At 38.3% G+C, this 20,202-nt stretch overlaps 1 protein-coding gene across 7 annotated transcripts in view; it reads left to right on the top strand.

The window, feature by feature from the left end:
• Positions 1-20,202, top strand: part of TSNARE1 (t-SNARE domain containing 1) — a 469,319-nt gene that overhangs the window by 411,505 nt on the left and 37,612 nt on the right. The gene's annotated exons all lie outside the window — the stretch shown is intronic.

Here is a 20,202-nt window from a genome sequence, read left to right as displayed (position 1 = left end):
CCTATCACCTTCATACCTAGATACTGCATTATGCTGAGGCTCACTGCAATCATTTCTGGCAATTTAAGCAGAGATTTTTCTAATCTGAATGATCTTCTGGAAAAAAAAAACAATGAAGAAAGAAAAAAGAATTGATAGATTTTGGTTATTGCTTCATTTTACAAGAGTTCCTCACTGTTGGTATGGCTGTTCTTCCATCTCAGAATGAATTTGTTGCCCTTTAAGATGTCTTCTTTCTTAGTTGTGCTATCAAATGAAATAGCGGGGATTGATTCAAAACAAATACTGAGACAGTTCTTCACATGAAGTGTACTTGAGCTGAGGAACTCCTTCCAGCATGACACTATGGATGGAAAAACTTGAATCTGTCATGAGCTCTATACTATTGAATGCTAGGAGAAATGTCCATTAAATGGTTTTCTGCTCTTGCATACGTAATAGAGTGTTTGGCCACTGCTTAAATGAGGAAGATATCTTTTCATTTAATATATAAAGGGGTCATTTTATATAATATGTATGTGTATATATTAATTCTATATATGTTTTTATACCTCCTTTTCATAAGTGATGACTGCTTATGGATGCAGATAGTGATCTGTCCTGCTGATTTAAATCTAGATTAGCTACAATAATTTTATTCGCATTACTCTAGTTTTACTCTGCATAAGTCTGGTTTAAAATCTGATCCCTCATAGCAATTTGTAATATAATAAAATTTGGTTCATATATGCTTAAATATTCTCAACTACTAGAAGTCACAAATCTTATCAACAGTTGACTAAATCTAGACACATTTTAATTTAAATACTTTAAGTAGATAGTCAGAGAACCAAAATATTCTAATAATAAAACTCCATCAGGAAACTAGATTTAATCTTCTGTTAAGAGATCCATGTCTTGAGGGAAGTGAACCTAAAGATCTTAATGAAAGCCCTAGGAAAAATATAACGCTGTACTTTTTCTCATTGTTTGGGAAAGTAATCATTAAGTTTAAAGCACGAGTTACTCTCCAGCACTACAAGAGAAGGCAAAGTCTGCCTTGAGTTATATGGGAGCAAGTTTACTTTATAATCATTATAAATTGTTCTTAATCCATATTGATCCCAAATGTTGTGTAGCAGAATTCACATTAAGATTTAGAAAATTTAAGGAAACAGAGCATTTTCAGAATTTCCATGTCTATGATGAACATTTTTTCTATTCTCAGTTGCAGTGCAAATGGATTTTAAAATACAAGTAGATTTAAAGTTTCAGCTACCTCAACAAACTGTTTCATATAAAACTGTCTTGCATACTTTAGGGAGAGAGAGAACAGCTGGCTTTTAATGCATAACAGCTCCTACTACATGACAGTTCAGAGAAAATAAAGGGAAGAAAAAGAGTTAGGGAAATGGTTACAATATACTCAGAATTGGCAGAGGACACATAAATGAATAAAATCTCAAGTTTAGTAATGACTGGCCAGAACTTGCATTTAACCCATCATCAAACTATTTTTTTTCTGTGCTGAATCAGAAAGAAACCAAAAGAAGCACCACCAATTACCCATTTGATATGATTTAAGCCCAATTTGCATGATACCAGGATAGGTTTTTTTAACTTTAACAAGTGCAGCCACAATGAGAAATCTGAAGGTCACTATTCAATGAGCTAAAGGAATGAAATTATGCCTGCAGTATCTGTGATCACTAATGATCTTTATGATCACTATCATTAAAATTTTCTCTTTTTCCCTATTTCTACTTTCGCCTTAATGATGCTGAATCAATGGTTCTTCTCAGAAAGACTAAAAAGCACTTATTTTTTCAAAACAAATCAGACACGAATTTGGCCATAGGACAGATCAGTTTATGAATTTTGGAAAACAAAGAGCACTTTTCTCAATCACTTTCCCAAGAAGCAGTGACACCATCAGCTGCTCTCCAAGTGCGTGCAGAGAGACCAGCTGTTCAGGAGAGCTCTGAGCCCTGACTTCTGCCTGATGAGCCCCTTGTTGTAAGTATGTCAGTGCTCCCTTGGGGCGGTTTCGTCTGGCACAGAGAGGGTAGAGCGTCTCTGGAAGACGTGAAGAAACTCCTGAGGCCTTATGTCTTTACGTTTGTTTGCTGACACCTCAGGAAAATAGCCCAGTAGATTTTGGGTCACGTTGCTCATATTGGAGCAACACTGCAGCTGCTCATTTTGCTGTTGTTTTGTTACTGTTTTTTGTTTTGTTTTTTTTTTTAATTTACATCAGTAAACATCTGAAAAGCACAGTACCACAGCAGCAAGCTAAAGGAGGTCCCTCCTTTAACACTATCTTTGTCTAGTGTCAGGATTTCTTAGCCTGTGTGGACTTTCCGTGTCATCTGTAGTTTGTGACTCATTTGGATGAGTGCACAATTACCTAAGATGACAATCGAGACTGTTGGAATCCCAAGTCTAGGGCATTTTTAATAGGAAAAAAAAGAAAGATGTCAAATTTTTAGTAAGATGCTACATGTACATTTGGAAAAAATGCTTTTCAGTAGCAACTTGTCCATGTATTTATCCAAAGAAAGATGACTTAACTATTTTGCGCCCTTTTCTTGGCAGAAGTCATTGCAGCAGAAGGAGTCTTCCCTGCTTCTAAAACACATTTCAACATTTCACATTTCATCCAGGAATCATAGAATCACAGAATGGTCTGGGTTGGAAGGGACCTCAAGGATCATCAAGCTCCAACTCCCCTGCCACATGTAGGGCCACCAATCTCCATATCTAATACTAGACCAGGCTGCCCAGGACCCCATCCAACCTGGCCTTGAACAACCTCTCTGGGCAGCCTGTTCCAGCACCTCACCACTCTCTCTGTAAAGAACTTCCCCCATATCCAACCTAAATCTTTCCTCCCTCAACTTAAAACCATTTCTCCTTGTCCTGCCATTATCTGCCCTTCCAAAGAGTTGACTCCCTTCCTGTTTGTAGGCTCCCTTTAGGTACTGAAGGCTGGCATGAGGTCACCCCGCAGCCTTCTCTTCTCCAGGCTGAACAAGCCCTCCTCCCTCAGCCTGTCTTTGCAGACGAGGTGCTCCAGCCTTCAGGAAGTTCCTTGACAACCACTAATGCATTCCTTTCTTGCTAATGTGACCATTTTGAAACATTATAAACTTTTTAAAAGTATACTGAAGAAGGAGTTCCACTCTTAATGCAATCAACATTTAGTCCTCAATGTACGGTTAAAAAAAAACCAACGTATTGGCCAACATGACTACTGCATGACTGCAATACATATGGAAAAGCAATAGTCAGGCTCCAAATATCCATTTTCTAAATATGTAACTGTCACTTTTTGAATTTAAATTGAATTAATCATTATAGAAAACTGGAAAATATTGTCTTAATTTGTTTATTTTTTCTCCTTTGCAATCACAATTTTCTTTGCCTAATTCATTTACTGGCTTATTATGCGGATAAATGTTTTCCTCATCCTGACCAATGAGAATGAGATTCAGGCAGCTGATTTTATACAGTCTATCTTTAGTCTTTGTTTTTTCTTTTTTTCAGTATTCTGTTTGCTACAGCATCCCTGTAGGCCTACCTCTGCTTCTTTGCAGTGCAGTAGGAGTGATAAAATTTGCAGTTGCAGTCATTATGAGTGCTTGGAGGAGCAGAGGAATGCCCCTTCATGCCATCCATTCTAGGGATGAAAAGAGCATCTTCATCTCAAAGCTTTATATCTTCAAGTTAGACCAGGACAGCAAAATATATTTTTGTAAGATGGGCTTTTGCTGGATCAGCCTCAGAGCATCCCTTCTGATGTCATTTGTGTTGTACTTTTCTCTCATGGCAGCAGGTATTGTTAGGCATAGAGTACCATGCTATGCCAAGAGGAAGCACTCCTAAGACAGGAGTAACACACCAATAAATGGAATCAGAGCCCCTGTCTATTTGTATAACGAGGACTGTTTATGGCAGAGAGGGAAGTATTGAGAAGTGGCTTTGTGTTCAGCATTACAATTCAGCAGTTCAATCATTCCTGCCCATCAGGGAAAAAGTCTGGGCACCCCTTTCAGACACATGCAATAGGAATTCTGACATTTGCCTGGTGCATCGCTGGCCTGATGATGTTAAGACACAAGAACAGAGCATTTCCTACTCAGAGTTTATCAGAGCTGTAATTCAACCCTAATGAACTCTACCTAACTTAGGACAAAAGAAAAAGACAGCTTTAATTCATGGTATTGCTTTTGCTGTTTAATTCAGTATCATGGGGCTGGCTTTACTTACTGTCTCTGTCTTTACAAGTCTGTGTATAGCTTATTAATGACACAGGTGTTTCAGTTTTCAACCTTCCTTTAGCCTCTTGAGCTCTGTATGGTTTTTAATATTTTTGACTGCTGTCATTCAAATTCTAAAATAATTCACCCACCTGCCTTGCCTGTGGCTTTCCTGCAGTGCTTACTCTACAGCACCATCAGAAATCAATAATTTTACAATATTTTTTTTTCCTTGTTTCCTATTATTTTGTGAAGTTTGCTATATTTACAGTCAGGTGTCAGCTCTTGTCAATTCAATTCTTGTCTTGTAGTCTATAATTAATTGCTCAGATCTTGGCATCCTCACTCAATTTTTGCTCTGGCAAGGAAAACTGAGGTGCGTTCTGGTTCTGCAGTAACTTTTGTGCTTTGAATATAAACCAGTCAGAAACGAGATCTGAATTTTCACTGATTAATATTTAATGGGTCTGGTTTTAAGATTTGGCCCAATTTCTTAATTCAAGCTAACATTTATATTCTTCAAGCCTTTTCTAATTCCATTTCCAGAGGCCACATCTGCATTTCTTTTAACTAAATTACTTCCATGATAGCCAGTTGAAATCTATGGAACAAACATTTAGAAGAGAGAAATAATCACCAGTAGAAAATAAGATTTTTAGGAGATAAAAGTTGGCCTTATGTGAAAAACCTTACAAAACAACAGAGCAAGAGGGGAACGTGCCAGGAAATAGGTGAATTTATTCCCAAGAAGTTCTCTTGAGTTTTCACCAATTATACAAACCTTCAATCAGATGGACATTTTGATGGGATATCACATGATCAGCTTACTGATTACTAATGCATTTCAGATTGACCTTGATGGCTGTCCGTCTGCATGCATTTGGGCCTTTACAAGCATCACATAATGCCAGGTTGTTGATTCTCCTGTGAAAAGAGCTAAAGGAGGATGCATTACGTTGCTTTCATCTTAAACTGCAGCTCCTGCAGCTCAATTAATGTATAGTAATATGAATTCTTTGATTTGAATCCAGAGTCAGTAGGACTCCTGAGCAATCAGCAGCTTTCTTTGTCATGTCTCAAGTTTCTGCACTGGTTCTTTGTAATTGGTAGGAAAATGGAGTACTCCCAGTAAGCGACTGTGCACAGTGCTGATCCTTCAGATGGATGCAAAGTCTCTGAGTTTACAAAAGGCATTGCAAGCATAAATTATTTATGCTTTGCAAGGCCTTTAAACTTCAGCAATGGTGACACACTTACACAGATGTGACAGAAGATGCTGGTCTTCAGTTCAGTGCATTGGGTTTCTACCGAGATAAAAAACAGAAGCACTTGGTTTCTACTGAGATAAAAATAAAATTAAAAAAAATATATATATTAAAAAAAAAAAAAAAAAACAAACAGAAAAATGTCCATGCTGTTGTTTTTGAAAATGGTTCAGACCAATTATCTTTGGGTTAGACCAGTAACTTTTCTAGATTCATATTCTGTGTTATTTATTTGTGAAAAGAAAAATTAACATGTTTTGGAATTGTGGTCATCGCTGGTCCTTCCATTAACTGCTTTAATCATATCTGGCCTTAGGTGCCTAAAATTGAAATTTCAACTTGGAGAAGATTGTCCTAAGTGAATGTCCAAAACCTCTGAATGAGTCAGAAACAAGTGTCCACTTCCCTATGGATACTTTCAGTTCCTCAGGAGGAGAGGTGTCGGGTTGAGGGAACATGAATGTTTTCAGTATGATGAATAGCTTGAGAGAGTTCTCTCAGACATAAATCATTAGAACCATCAGAAGGGAGGATTAGGCTTTTTACACAAGAGACACAGATTCATAAACTGCTCAGCATCACCCAATCCTGTTGAGTGACACTTTCAGTTGACTGTGCTTGGGTTGTCAGTTTTATTTAACCCTTCCAAATCAGAGAGATCTTGGTGTTGTGGGAGAGACAAAAGCAGAAAAAAATTGTCCAGGGGAGTTCTTTGTTCATCCTGGTCTTTCTTGGCTCTAAATGGTGAAAGGATTGTGAGTAATTTCTTACATATGAAAGAGAGAGTTTGAGGAAGACTTTATTGCTGGCACTTGAATTGATAGATAAATATTCACTTTCCCTACTCATAATATCAATGTGCTATTCATGTTGGTTTTCTATTTTTTTTTCTCCCTAAGTAACTCCTAAGTTCGGTCTAAACACTGTAGCCTCTGAGCACTCTTTATTCTATCAAAACAACATGATGGTGTTGAATCTCCAAAATCAACTGCAAATACTTCATTGGTAAGCTTTTTTCCCCTTCTGTGGACGTGTACAAAGTAGTATTAAATAGAAGCTCTGAGAATACCAGACACATTTAGGTATTCTACTTGGCTGCATCCTTGAGATGTAAATATGAAAAACTTCTCTTCAAAAACATACAAAACAGAATTTCTTTTGAGGGAATAGTGCAGCATATTGCTCATAGATGCCATTCACCATATTGCTCTTTCCAAGCAACTATAATACTCTGGGAGGTGTTATTTAAAATGGAGAGTGAAATCAGATAAAAGTTAGATGGCTCATTCAAGACTATTTCCATGGGCTCCTTGTCTTCTGAGCCTTTGGGAATAAGAAAAAATGAAAAGATCCCACATGACTGTTGAGTTATTATTTAGTGATTGCTGTGCCTGTAGTAGCTACCCACATATGTACCTTCTTGGATTACCTTACAAATATCCACATCTTGGTAGTATTATGTCAGTTTAATTTATAAATAATAACATTCTAATTGTCTTTCTGTCTGTGACATAGATTTGCAAGCCATCTTTAAAACAAAAGCTATTATTCCACCATACTCAGTGGATTTTCTGAAATATCCTTTGTGTTTTCATTAGGCTTTAATAGGAGTTGGACTCTTGCACAACAACCTTTCATTTGCAGAATATGTTTCTGCTTTCAAAATGACCTTTTCAGATGTTTCTGGAAAACTTTTGACTTAAGCACTTATTACAGAAAAAAACTGTATTTCCTAAGAAATCCTAGAGAGATGGCTCTTTTACTTCAGAGTTTGGTAAGGAAGTTGCTCAAGCTTTGACACATTATTAATTCCCTAATTAATAGCTATATTTTTACACTGAAATAGCTTTTACCATTACAGTGTCAAATGTCTGTGCTGTATAGAGCATAAACCATTTTCATTTTTGCAGAACTAGATCATTGGGAATTTCTATGCGGAGAGCCTTTCTCAAATGAATCTGATCATCCCAACAGAAGGCAGAGTTTCTTGTTACTGAAAGTTACAAAGTAGACTAGAGGTAGAGATAGATCATATCAATTTTCACGTTAGAGTGGTTGATTGAATTACCTCTTGTTAGCTGAACCACTTTGGCCATCCATGTACAGCCACAGAGAGCACAGAGAAAAATGCATTAGTTTTGATGTCATGTCATCAAAACATGCTAGAAATAACATCCCAACCTTTGCTGCCTCTTTGCTGACAAGCAATAACTCATTAAACAACAGTAATTTGATCATTTTTGATTGTCTGCCTAGTCTTTAGATAAAAAAAGCCATGTTGGCTGTGGAACATTTCAAGGCATCTACTTTTTCTTCTTAAAGTTTGAGTGCTTAAAGAAGAAGAAGCACACAGCAGCATTATCTTGAACACCTTCTGTGCAAGTTTAGATTGAAGAGATTTTTGAAAAGAAGCTCACCCAATGTAAGGCTCTGCCAATAACTGCCTGCATTGCACTTTGCTTCTTGGTTGGACGCCTTCTTACCTGTATATAAGCCAAACGTCTGAGATGCTGGTACTTTACAGAATCACGGAATGGCTGAGGTTGGCAGGGTCCACCAGGGATCGTAGAATTGAATCATTAAGACTGGAAAAACCACTAAGATCATCTAGTCCAGCCATGCCTGTTACCTCTCTAGACCATGTCATTCATTGCGACATCTACCTTTTTCTTGAACACCTCCAGTGATGGTGACTTCACCACGTGGGCAGCCTGTTCTAATACCTCATCAAATCATCTTGTCCAACCCCATTCCTCAATGCAAGGTCACCAAAGCAGATGCTTGAGGCTGAATCTGGCCAGGTTTTGAGCACCTCCAAGGATGGAGACTCCACGACTTACCTGCAAATCATGCTTCTGTGTTTGACATCACCCGCAGTCATTATTTCTTGTGTATAAGTGGGGTTTCCTTCATTTTGTTTTGTGTAAGGATTGTTTTCCTGGTATCTATTTCTGAGTCTTGTTAAGGAGTTTGCTATATGAAGAGGCATTCTTGTCGATTATTTTGAGCAGAACTACTCTTGGCTTTACAGCTACCATTTGTATTATGTTTACAGCATGCAATTAAGGATTCCTATTAAATGTTCTGTACAAGGCAGATTCCAATAACCAATATTTATTTACATTTTTTTCCAGAACACAGCGTTAAAAAAAGTATAGAAGAGAAATTTAATGCTAGAGAGAAGCTATAAAATCTACATTTCAGCTTGTATGAACAAATTTGGGTGTTTATTGGCCTAGAAAACTTTTTCCTTTGACTCTCAAATATTGTTGTGGTGTGATAGATACACAAACTTCCTGGAATCCCCTTAATTTGTGACAACTTCTCTCTTATTGAGTTATACATTCAAAACATATCTTGTTAATGACCAGTATATAGCAAATACGCTTTCCAAGCTTATTAGTACAGAAATAATTGTAAGTGGCTGCTATAGTTCATTAAGGCTTATTTATTTTATAGTTCATTAAAGCTAATTTTATAAGTATAAAATATATTTCAGTAGTTATTTTTGTTTCACTTTTTTTTAATGTTTCTCTGCCCCCTACAGCTAGCGATAGTTTCTGATTTTCTTCTTTGGTGCTGGATAATTTGCCAGTGTGATTACTGTGAAATACTTAGTGATGGCTTTTAAGCAACAATTTTTTCTGGGCAGTAGTAGATGCTTATCTTCAGCTCAACATGTGTTCCATTTTCTATTCTTTTGGGGGGTCAAAAGGACCAGGCAGTTTGGAATTTGCTCTCTTGATCCAGCACACTAAAGGTTCTCCTTGCTTTATAGACAGAAATTTCTCTTTTTCTTTTGATAGAATGTTAGTAAAATCCTTTAAAATAAGTTTTATCAATGTGAATGTATAGTGCATTGTTTAATGTAATCTAAACAATCCAGAGGGACCTCAACAAACTCAAAAACTGGGCTCATGTGAACCTAATGAGGTTCAACACATCAAAGAGCAATGTTTTGCACTTGAGTCAGAGTAATCCCAGATACGCATGCAGACTGAGAACAGAACTTTTTGAGAGCAGCTCTGCAGAGAAGGACCTGGGAGTCTTGGTAGATGAAAAACTGAATATAAACTAGCGGTGTGCTCTTGCAGCTTGGAAGGCCAATGGACTCCATCAGAAGAGGGGTGGCCAGCAGGGACAGGGAGGTGATGGTCCCTCTCTACCCTGCTTTCATGAGGCCCCATGTAGAGTACTTCGTCCAGACCAGGGGGCCCCAGTACGGGAAGGATGTGGAGCTGTCGGTGAGGAATGCCATGAAGATGATTAGAAGTCTGGAGTACCTCCCCTACAAAGACAGGCTGAGGGAGCTGGGCTTGTTCAGCCTGGAGAAGAGAAGGCTGTGAAGTGACCACATTGCAGGTTTCCCATGTTTAAAAGAGGATTATGAACTAGAGGGGAATCAACTTTTTGCTTGGGTAGATAGTGATGGGACAAGGGGAAATGGTTTAAGCTCAAGGAGGGAAGATTTAGGTTGGATATCAGGGGGAAGTTCTTTACTATGAGAGTGGTAAGGCGCTGGAACGGGCTGCTCAGAGAGGTTGTGGATGCCCTTCCCTGGAGGTGTTCAAGGCCCTGGGCAACCTGGTCTTGTACCAGATCTGGAGGTTGGTGGCCCTGTCTGTGGCAGGGGAGTTGGAGCTTCATGATCCTTGAAGTCCCTTCCAACCATTCTATGATTCTAAAGGTATCATTGTTTAACTTACAGTTAAACTTGGCACACTGAAGAGTCAATTTTCCAGCCTGGATTTGAGCTATGTCTTTTTTCATTGAGGTGTTATAACACTGAGTTTTCTCTTGCCCTTTGTTCGGTATCTTGCTGAGCCAGAGGGTACCTAGTTTATCCATAGCAGATACATGCTTGATAGATACTGTGTTGCCGCAGATAGTCAGATTTTTCATGGTTGGCATTCAGGTTTTCTGACAAATCACAGGGGAATATTCTCCATTTCTAATGCATTCCTGTTTTCTATTTGAAAAGAAACTTAACAGCAGCCTTCCCTTAAATCTAGTCGGGTTATCTCAGAGAGAGACTGATACACAGCTTGGCAAAGGAGCCATGCACATCAGTTGAGACACATGGGGAAGCTTGTCTTTTTTCTGATGTCTTTTCAACTTTCAATAAATACTTAAGTATGTATTGATGAAAAGATCAGAATTGGATCATTCTGCCTCATGTCTTTGCTGTCAAGTGCTGGAACTGTGCTTGTTTAGCTGTCTGTCTCAGCAGTTTTTTTACATGTGAGGCAGTGGAGCCTCAAGACGGACAAAATGGAGGCTCCTTCTGCATGTCCCCAACTCCTGACTTGTAGAGATCCCTGGTTTAGATTCTTATGCTGGAAGTTGGGCAAGATCTCTCTTTGAATTCCCATCTAATTAAAGGCAGAAGGAGTAGAATCATAGAATAGTTTTTGAAGGAGTAGAATCATAGAATAGTTTTTGTTGGAAAGGACCTTTAAAAAAAGTTCAGCTTCCCTGCAAAGAACAGGGACATCTACAGGTAAATGAAGTTTCTCAGAGCCTGACCTTGAACGACTCCAGGGATGGAGGTCTGTGAGGAAAATTGTTTTCCTCCTTTGTTATGGGGTTGGAGGAACTGATGTGGCAATATTCACAGACTTTCAGGAATTTTCTGTAATTCATGTCCACTAGCAGAATTTGATTTCATTCAATTGTTGACAAATATAGAAGAAGGGACATCTGCATTTTGAGATCATCTGATATCTTCGGTTTTTAATGCTGTGTTCCAAAAGTAATTTCAGTGTTCTATGGTGAGAATTTAATTTTGGTGATACCATTACACTTATCCCTTGCTGAAGCATACATAACTGTGTGTATGTACAAACATGCACCCCAAACCTGATGTTCTCAGCAGCATAAAAACAGTCTTCGGGGGGTGGAAAAGTTTACAACTGTGATTACAGTGAGGGTTAAAAGTACTGATTGCTTCACTTATGAGTAGGAATGAACTAGCATGAAGTTCAGCAGTCAGCCTTCTCTTCCAGTTTCTTGGAGCTGAAGGACCAAGTAGTGACAGATAGAGCTTAAAGCATTTTGTGCATACGTTTTTGTATGTTTATGTGTTTTTCTCTTCATACCTGCATCTACACTGCATCTTTCTTAAAAACAAATGTTTTCACTATCTTACAGAAAGGGTAGTATTGTTTTTATTGTTTATTACAAAGCAAAGAGCTTTAGGGTTATTTCCTATTGTAATTAAGTCATGAATGCTGTCCCTCTGGGAACATAAATGTAAATGAAAGAGATGGTCATTCTTTTTATCTGCATTATTTATAGAAGTGGTCATGAGGACTGCTTTTGTCTAAACAACTAGGAAGTTAGTGAGCTTACAGTCTTGGGAATATGAACCTCACAATGAGACCCCATAGTCTTATTTCTGATAAGATCTTGATGGAGACAGATACAGTAGAGAAAAGCTCCTTAGTAGCCAGGAAAGCAGATTTCCATCTTGCAGATCACTTCTCTACATTTCTTCTCTCATCCTGGGTGAGACTGAAATTCAAGCACCTATTTTGGTTGTCAAAGCACTTCCATGTATGACATGGTTTATGAAATCTCCGTAGAGCTGGTAGAGATCTGGACAAGGAAGTCTGCACACCAGTTCATCTGCCCACTTCTGAAGGCTTATTGTGTTTATCAACACACATTATATTGTCTTTTGAGATACTCAGAGCTATATTATCTGGACTCAGTTGTCAGTCCAGAAGACAACGAGTGTCACTTGTCTTTGCTCCTAGTCCAACACAGATGTCTTTTATATCCTAGGATGTTTGAAATGGCATGAGGTGGTTTATGACAGGTAACTGAATTGAGCACTAGAGGTTTGATGTGGAAAAGGTTGTTATGTGAACCTCACAGACTGTATTATCTGTCAGTCCTGTAACTGCAGATGTAACTTGAACACTGCACATGGAGACAGTGACATGCTTATGCCTGAAATAGGTCCTTGAATTCTGAATCCTTGGTTATGGGCAGAAGTACAGTTTAACAAAATGAAAGTAATTTAAAACATGATCTGAAGGTCCAGTAAAATTTCCAGATAATAGAATCACAGAATATCCTGAGTTGGAAGGGACCCACAAGGATCACTGAGTGCAACTCCTGGCTCCACGCAAGTCCACCCAAAACCAAAATCCTATGTCTCAGAGCGTTGTCCAGATGTTCCTTGAACTCCAGCAGCTCAGGGCTGTGACCATTGCCTATTCCATGCCCACCACCCACTGGCGAAGAACCTTTTCCAGACATCCAGCATGACCCTCCCCTGACACAGTTCCATGCCATTTCCTCAGGTTCTGTCTCTGTCCCTCTGCTCCCTTTGAGGAGTTGTAGGTCACCATGCGTTCTCCTCTCCATCTCCTAAGATGAGTGTTCCTAATCAAAACAGGTTCTTCTGAGATTCATTCTGTGACTCTGCATGGGTTGGACTGAACATGAGCCAGACTGATAAGATTTATATATGCCAACTGCAAATTTTCCACAGAAAACTTGCTGCCTCAAGGCTCTAGAGTTTTAAACAGAGGAAGGGGTTGGAAACATTTCAGCTGATTTTAGCCAGAATGACAGATAAAAGGAATTGCAGGCTGGGGCTGCATCTAATATGACAGTAGCTCATCTGGCAGGTCCGATACTCATTTTCCTTGCAGCAGAAATCCAGAGTATATGGGTTTGTTGTTTTAGCAGGATATGACCAATCTTTTCATTCTTGAGAGCAATATCATGTTCAGTATTTCTTTTCGCTTCCTACAAAGGAGCAGTCATGGCAAGGAAGATGCAAAGATAATGAGTCTAGTGACAGTGACAAGTAGTGGGAAAGGTGATGTTGACAGATTATTCCACCTACTTTCTCTTGCTCTGGTTCCCAAATCTTCCATCCAAAGAAAGCCTCGGAATGCTTTCTACCCTGGGCTGCTCGGTCTTTTCCAGTATCTCAGAAACTCCACTCTGTTTTCTCTCAATATACCTCTCAACTTTCCAGCTTCTATTTCAGGTAGATAAGAAATATTTTCATAGTCAAACAAGCTCATATAAAGTGCCTGAAGTGGTAGAGAAGCAGCTCCAAATTTAGCAGTTGTAAACAACTCCTGTAATAATGCAGGATATTTTATTTGCCTAGATGGGTTAGGTGTAAATTCTTAACTTATGATGAGTTTAATTTAACTACTGAGTTTTGGTGATCCACATGGCTGTTTCCATGTTGATGAGTTATCCCATTAGATTACTTTGCTCAGGACATTACAGTAAGTTATGCTTATTCAGTGGGTATCCTGGCTTCTATCTACTGTAAATTATGCTTGTTCAGTGGATATCCTGACTTCTATCTGAGGCACATAAGGTATACAAGGAAATGGCTTGTGATAGCTAATAACTGCTTTTGCCAAAGAAGAGTGAAGCCATTGTGTTTCCTCTTGGTTTCTCACTGCAAAGAGTGTGAACACTGATCCCAAATTTAGTGTCTAGTTACTATGAAACTTGACAGAGTACAATCTTTCATTAGTTGAGCTATTCTGAAAAATATGTCAATCAAGTCATGGAGATCTTCTGTCAAAGTTAACCACGAGCACAACTCAAGTCAGTCTGTCTAACACTCACTGATGTTGGAGAACTTGCATTCTCATGGTGTTTCTCTCAGTGTAGAGAGACCACAGCTGAGTTCAGTGAGAGTAATCCTGGCTTCAATATTCACAGAGCTTTTTATGTACCATAGGGCAACATATGCAGAGGTGGGCGTAATGACCCTCATCCTCACCTACCTTTATTATAAACAGAGTAAATACCAGGGAAAAGTTCAAGCAGAGACTTGAGCACATGCTTAACGATGAGCACATACAACCTTCCTGCCTTGTATGAGCTGATGAAACTGTTCCTGAGTTTAGGGTGCTTGTTTCAATGGAAGGGCATGGGTGAATCAGAAGAGTGAGTCCATGAGTTAATTAAAACAAAAGCCACTGTTCTTGCCCTCTTATATCTGCACTTCCATGTAAGGACATATTTTGTTTTTATTTCTCAGGCTATCCCACTCATGACTTTTCTCCATCCTCACAACCTACTTGAAAGTACTTCACAAACAAAACAAAACCAGCCCAAGTTTTTGGCTTGAAACCACAACTCAGATAACCAAATCCTCTGCTGAAATGTGTCAGAAAAGTTTAGGCATGCCAGAATTATTTTGTCAGCCTCTCTCTGTCTTTCAAGTAATGGACAAGGTTTTGCTTTCTGTCAGATATCTATTTTAATTTTTTAAATATCCTTTTGATGAGCTTCCTATTGGGTTTTTAGCTACTTATGGAAGAAGGTTAATTTTTTAATTGCTATTTCCAGTAAAAAAAGCATCACTTCAGAGATCATCTTTCTTTCATTTTTCCCTGCTGTTGCTTTACTCTTGACATTCAGCCTACTCAACAAGTCCTGATGTGACACTGTTAAATCTTTATCCTGTCAAAGCCCTGCTGTGAGCACTGCCCAGTGCTTCCAGAATTTGCATTTAGCATCCATTCATATGACTTAAATCGGCGGGGTTTTCTTATCACTGAGTAGCCCTCCAGCTTTAAGAAAGGGCACAGAGTTAATGAAAACAGCATTAAAACTCTATTAGCACTTAGTGAGATTATGAAGCCTTGTAACTTAATGTAAGTTTCAACGTTCTCTCTTAACTTGCAACAACCGGAACCTGCTTCAGCAGAAACAACCCTATTGTTGAGCCCATTTGCCTGGTGAGAATGTTATTTATGAGGAGATTGAAGGCTTTATTTTTAGAGAGAGGTCATTTGGCGTTTTGGGTTTTGATATTTTTGTTTTGTTTTGTTTAATTTTGATGAAGGGGTCCTTTCTTCTTTTGAAAGAAGAGTCACTCATTGGACTTTATGTTCATGTTTCTTTCTGTACCTCCTGGTTCGAATTCCTGAAGAAATGCATCCCAGAGGATAACCTCTGGGAAATGCCGTACTTCAGCTTAGTTTTTTCATACTGTTAATGAATAACCAACATGGCTTCACCAAAAGCAAGTCATGCCTGATGAATGCAGTGGCCTTTTGTGATGGAGCTACTGTCTCAGTGGATAAAGGAAGAGCAATTGATCTATCTGGACCTGTGCAATGATGAGACACTGGAATGGGTTGCCCAGTGAGATTGTGCAAGCCCCCACCCTGGAAGCATTCAAGGCCAGGCTGGATGGGGCTTTGAGCAACCTGATCTAGTGGGAGATGTCCCTGCCTATAGCAGAGGCATTGGAACTAGATGATCTTAAAGGTCCCTTCCAACTCAAACTGTGCTATGATTCTGATTCTTTGAATACTTTCCTTTAGGCACAAACATTGTGTGCTATTGTTTTGCTGGGGGGAAAACAAAGAGCTAAAAAAACAATGTGATTGTGATATTACAAGGAAATTGCCTGCTATGCCTGTGAAAAATCAGTCTGAAAAATGTTTGAATCTAGGCATCAATATGCTTTCCATCCACAGTTCTGGCTCTAACTCAATTAGGACATTAAAGTATATTGCCTATTTAAAAGAATATCAAGGGATTATTTCTGTCTTCAGAGACAAGTCACAAGTTTTGCTTCAAGTCCGTAGTGCTTAAGCATTCCCTCCAATTCTGCAGTGCAGAGTAGCATCCTATAGCACTTTGTTCTAGATCTTCTTATCCCCAAAGAGTCAGCAAGTAGATGTGCACTGTCAAAAGTCTTTCACATAGAGAATCATCAAATTTTAGAATCATAGAATGCTTTGGATTGGAAGGGACCTTTAAGATCATCTTGTTCTAACCCCCCTGCTATAGAGAGGAAACCTTCAGATAGTACACATCTGACATACCAGTCTTCTCTGATACAAGTGAGGACAACTAGTATTGCTCTCCTCTCCACAGGCTATTCCAGTGTGAGACACAGACATTCATAAGAGTAAGAAGAGTGGCCCCAGCTGAGGTACTAGATACCTACATTCTTTATCTTCCTATAGAAGGAAATACAGAGAAATTATTAAGCTCTTATAAGCCAAAACATACAAAACCTACATTTATTTTCAGTCTTTATATTGAAGAACTAGTTTGGTGGCTGATAGGAAACTGTTTGGAGAACTAATGGTCCCAGATTAGTTCTTAGTCTTTTCCCTTAGGCAAATCTTCATTCCTTTTTTTCTTTTTTTTTCAGTTCCTCTTCCATAAATTTGAATAATGGTGTTGTGGTCCAATCAGCTGTTTCACCTGCATGTTATTTAGTTCAATTCTTTTGCTAAAAATGATGGATATCTTCTGCAACCCAAACATGTGTTTTGAGGGCAAATTCGGAAAGGGATTCTGCCTCAGCAGATACTTTGGTATAGCATGTAACATCTAGAGATCTCATATAAGGGCTTTCACTGATAACAGGGCCTTCAGAGAAGAACTGTTCAGAATAATCTTCTGTCGTTGTGAGTCTGCTAATGAAATTGCAAGTTACTTAAAATGTCCACAGGCATCAAAGCGTAACAGAAGTTTTAGACAATGGAAAATAATTGAAATTACTTGGGACATAATGAGAAATACACTATCAGGTTTTATAAAGGCTTAGTCAAAGGGCTTGATTCTCAGCTCTAGACAGTAGAATTGCATGTAGTCAAGTGTAAAAAAAATTAAAAATGGATTTATAAAAGGATATTATGGAGGTGGTATTAACAGAACACAGCTTGTCAGTTCTAGTGCTCAACATGAACCCAGATACCATCCTTGTTAGAATGAACTAAGATTGCAGCATTTAGTTTTATGCCTCAAATTCCTTTCATAATGGACTGTAAGACAGTATGCTGAACTGAAGATGTTACAATACAAATGTTAATAAAAAGCCTACATGCCTTTCGTCCTGCAGATCTTAACATACCACTCTGAGCACCCCTCTGAGGCATAGAGGTATTGGTGATACTCTTGTTTTAAAGGCAGTGAAACTGGAATACAAAGAGGTTAAGTTACTTACTGGAGGCTGCTACAGAACTGCAGTTGTGTCAGTTGCTCCCAAATTCGTGGCTTTCACACTTAGAGAGAATTTGTTTGCCCCTTACTGTATTAAAATACAAAATATAGAACAATGAATGGAAGATTTCTGTAATATATATCTAGCAATTTCAGTAGAATTGTTTTGGGATTACTTTGATCTGCTAATTTCTTGATAGATACCAAAAACTAAGCTGTACATATTTAAAGCATATTGGACTCAGTGATCACTGTGAGTCTCTTCCAACTTGGGATATTCTACGATTCTTCCTTATTCAGGACTCAGAGGCACAAGATTGACTTGCTTCTCTTCCCAGTGCTGGACACATTTCCCCACATCTGGTATCTGGAACTACTGCTGTAATGTGCACAGTTCTCTCAACATACAGAGATACTCATCACAGACCAAAATACTTCCCAAATATAGCAAAAGATAGCAAGAAGGACTACCACCTAGTTTACTGATAGTTGCAAACGATGAGTCATTTTCCTTAGTCCTAGTGTTATAGTCAGAATGATAGATAAATCATAATTAATAATTATTTTAATCAGCACTTAAGTACCTGGAGCATGCTGGCAAGAAGTTCAGATTTGTGTTATACTTAATCTAAACTATACCAGTGCTTTTTATTCAGCTTTTTTAGTCTTGCTAAAGTATTTTTAAAGCATAGAAGAAATATATCAGCATACCTATTACACCATCTTCAACATATTTTAACTAAATAGCTAAATGTTTTACATAATTCAGCAGCATATTCAGGGAGTCTACCTGAAAATAGGATTGCTGCCTTTTTTACTGTTATTTAATTCAGACCTACAAACAATCTATTCAGTGTAATGAATAGGAGTCCAGCCTACCAAGAGGCAAATAGCACTTTTGAAGGAAAGGACTTGCTTTCTCTTTGTTATATTAGAAAGATAAAAGTAAGGCAAATATCAGGAAGAAGTGTCTAAAAATAAATTCTTGGTTATGCTTTAGTCATCTTGTCTTTGAACCTTACTGTGAAAATGCAGCTCGAACAGCATCATATGTAACTTGTTTACATTTACAGGAAGATGAATATTGTGTATTCTGATAATTCTGTGTTTTTTAATCATCTAAATTTTGAAATAGTACTGATAGTCATAAGAGATACCAGTTATGGTTTTTATTTCGTGTCTTTCAGAGTCCCAGAAATAGATTTCTGTTTTCATTTCTAAGTGATATTTGAATCTACAGAGAAGAAAACATTCATATTTTCTTCTTTTCTTTTTCTTTTTTCCCTCTATAATAGTAATAATCATCAAGAGTAACATCCTTTCTACCTCTGTATCAGAATTTATCACCCTGGGGATCTCTAAATGCCCTTGGAAGTGCATGCTATTATCTCTGCTTTAGTGACTGAAGGAACAGCTGACAGTAGTTCAAGTGATTTTCCCAGCATCACAGTAAAACTCCACACTAGAGCTAAGCATAGGACCACATCTCCTCCTGTGCTATTCCCAGGCGATTAGCTTTTCTGTAACCTCTGCACCACTTCCATCCTTTTTAGTTGAATTTCCTGCACTTGGCTAGATGTGACTTAATGATGAATCCATCTTTCATTATTTACCATGATGGCAGGGGAGAATGAATCTTTTCTCCTTCAAATGTAGTTTGAAAATGTAGTTACAAGAATGTAGTTTTAGGATGCAGTTTGGCCGCTGGTGGGGAGTTGCTTGATTTTCAGAGTTGAGACTCAATTGAAAAAGTTGGGTTTTTTTTTTATTATTTCTGGTTTTGTTCCTTTTCTCTGTTCATCACTGCAGTATCTCAGCACATGCAGTCACATAAGATAGTTGCTTGCTAGAAGGCAGATGAATATTTGAAGGCTGTAAGTGACAAGAGGTCCTGACTCATGTAGGTCATTAAACTGCTTACAATGATAAAGGCAGTACTAATAAAGGGTGCACAGCTCCTCAGTGAATGTACTACCCAACTCTCCCATTACTCTTACAGTGTTATATAGGCCCAAATGCAGACTGGATCATGCTGAGTTGACTATCTAATATTCAAACTGATGCACATGGAATATTGAAATTTTAGGGAAAAAAATCTTATGTTTTAAAGGGATATTGTGAAAGCTGCATCCTGGACAGCGAAATGCCTAATTATCAAATTAATCTGTACATTTCTTTCCTAAGAAATCCAGGGTAAGGACCTCACATAGAAACCCATCCATGAGTTTCCACAGTTTCCAAGTGTCGTAAGATTAAGTGGTTGGCTCCACCTTTCCTACTTTGTTTTTTAATTGATGATTTATCTAATCATTTGGTTCACAAAACTATCACAGAAAGAAACCATGTGTTAATATCACTGGAAAACAGGCCTAAAGAATTAGCTGTAACACCAATGAAGAGGATTTTTTTTTTTCTTCTAATTCTTGGTGGCCAGCCTTACAAATCCCTTATTATCCATTCATGGAAGTGTCACATTTAAAATGCAAATTCCCTCCCATCCTCCTCCCCCTTCTGAATGCATTTCCTTTGAAGTATCCCTGGAGCTCCTGAGGTGCCATCCACAGTGGATTCACTGTGATCAGCCAGCATACAAAGTGAGTGCCCTGCATCAGCTCAGGTGAATTCTGCTGAGCCCTGTTCAGCTGTCCCAACTTGCATCAGGACATTATGTTAGCTGAAGGAAAGGAGAAATGAAGGGTAGCAGATATACTACTCTCAATGCAAATGCAATTACTTTTCTT

This window comes from Meleagris gallopavo, chromosome 3 (genome assembly GCF_905368555.1).
Source record: "Meleagris gallopavo chromosome 3, MGAL_WU_HG_1.1, whole genome shotgun sequence".
Lineage (NCBI taxonomy): Eukaryota > Metazoa > Chordata > Aves > Galliformes > Phasianidae > Meleagris > Meleagris gallopavo.
This window is presented reverse-complemented; position numbering and strand designations above follow the sequence as displayed.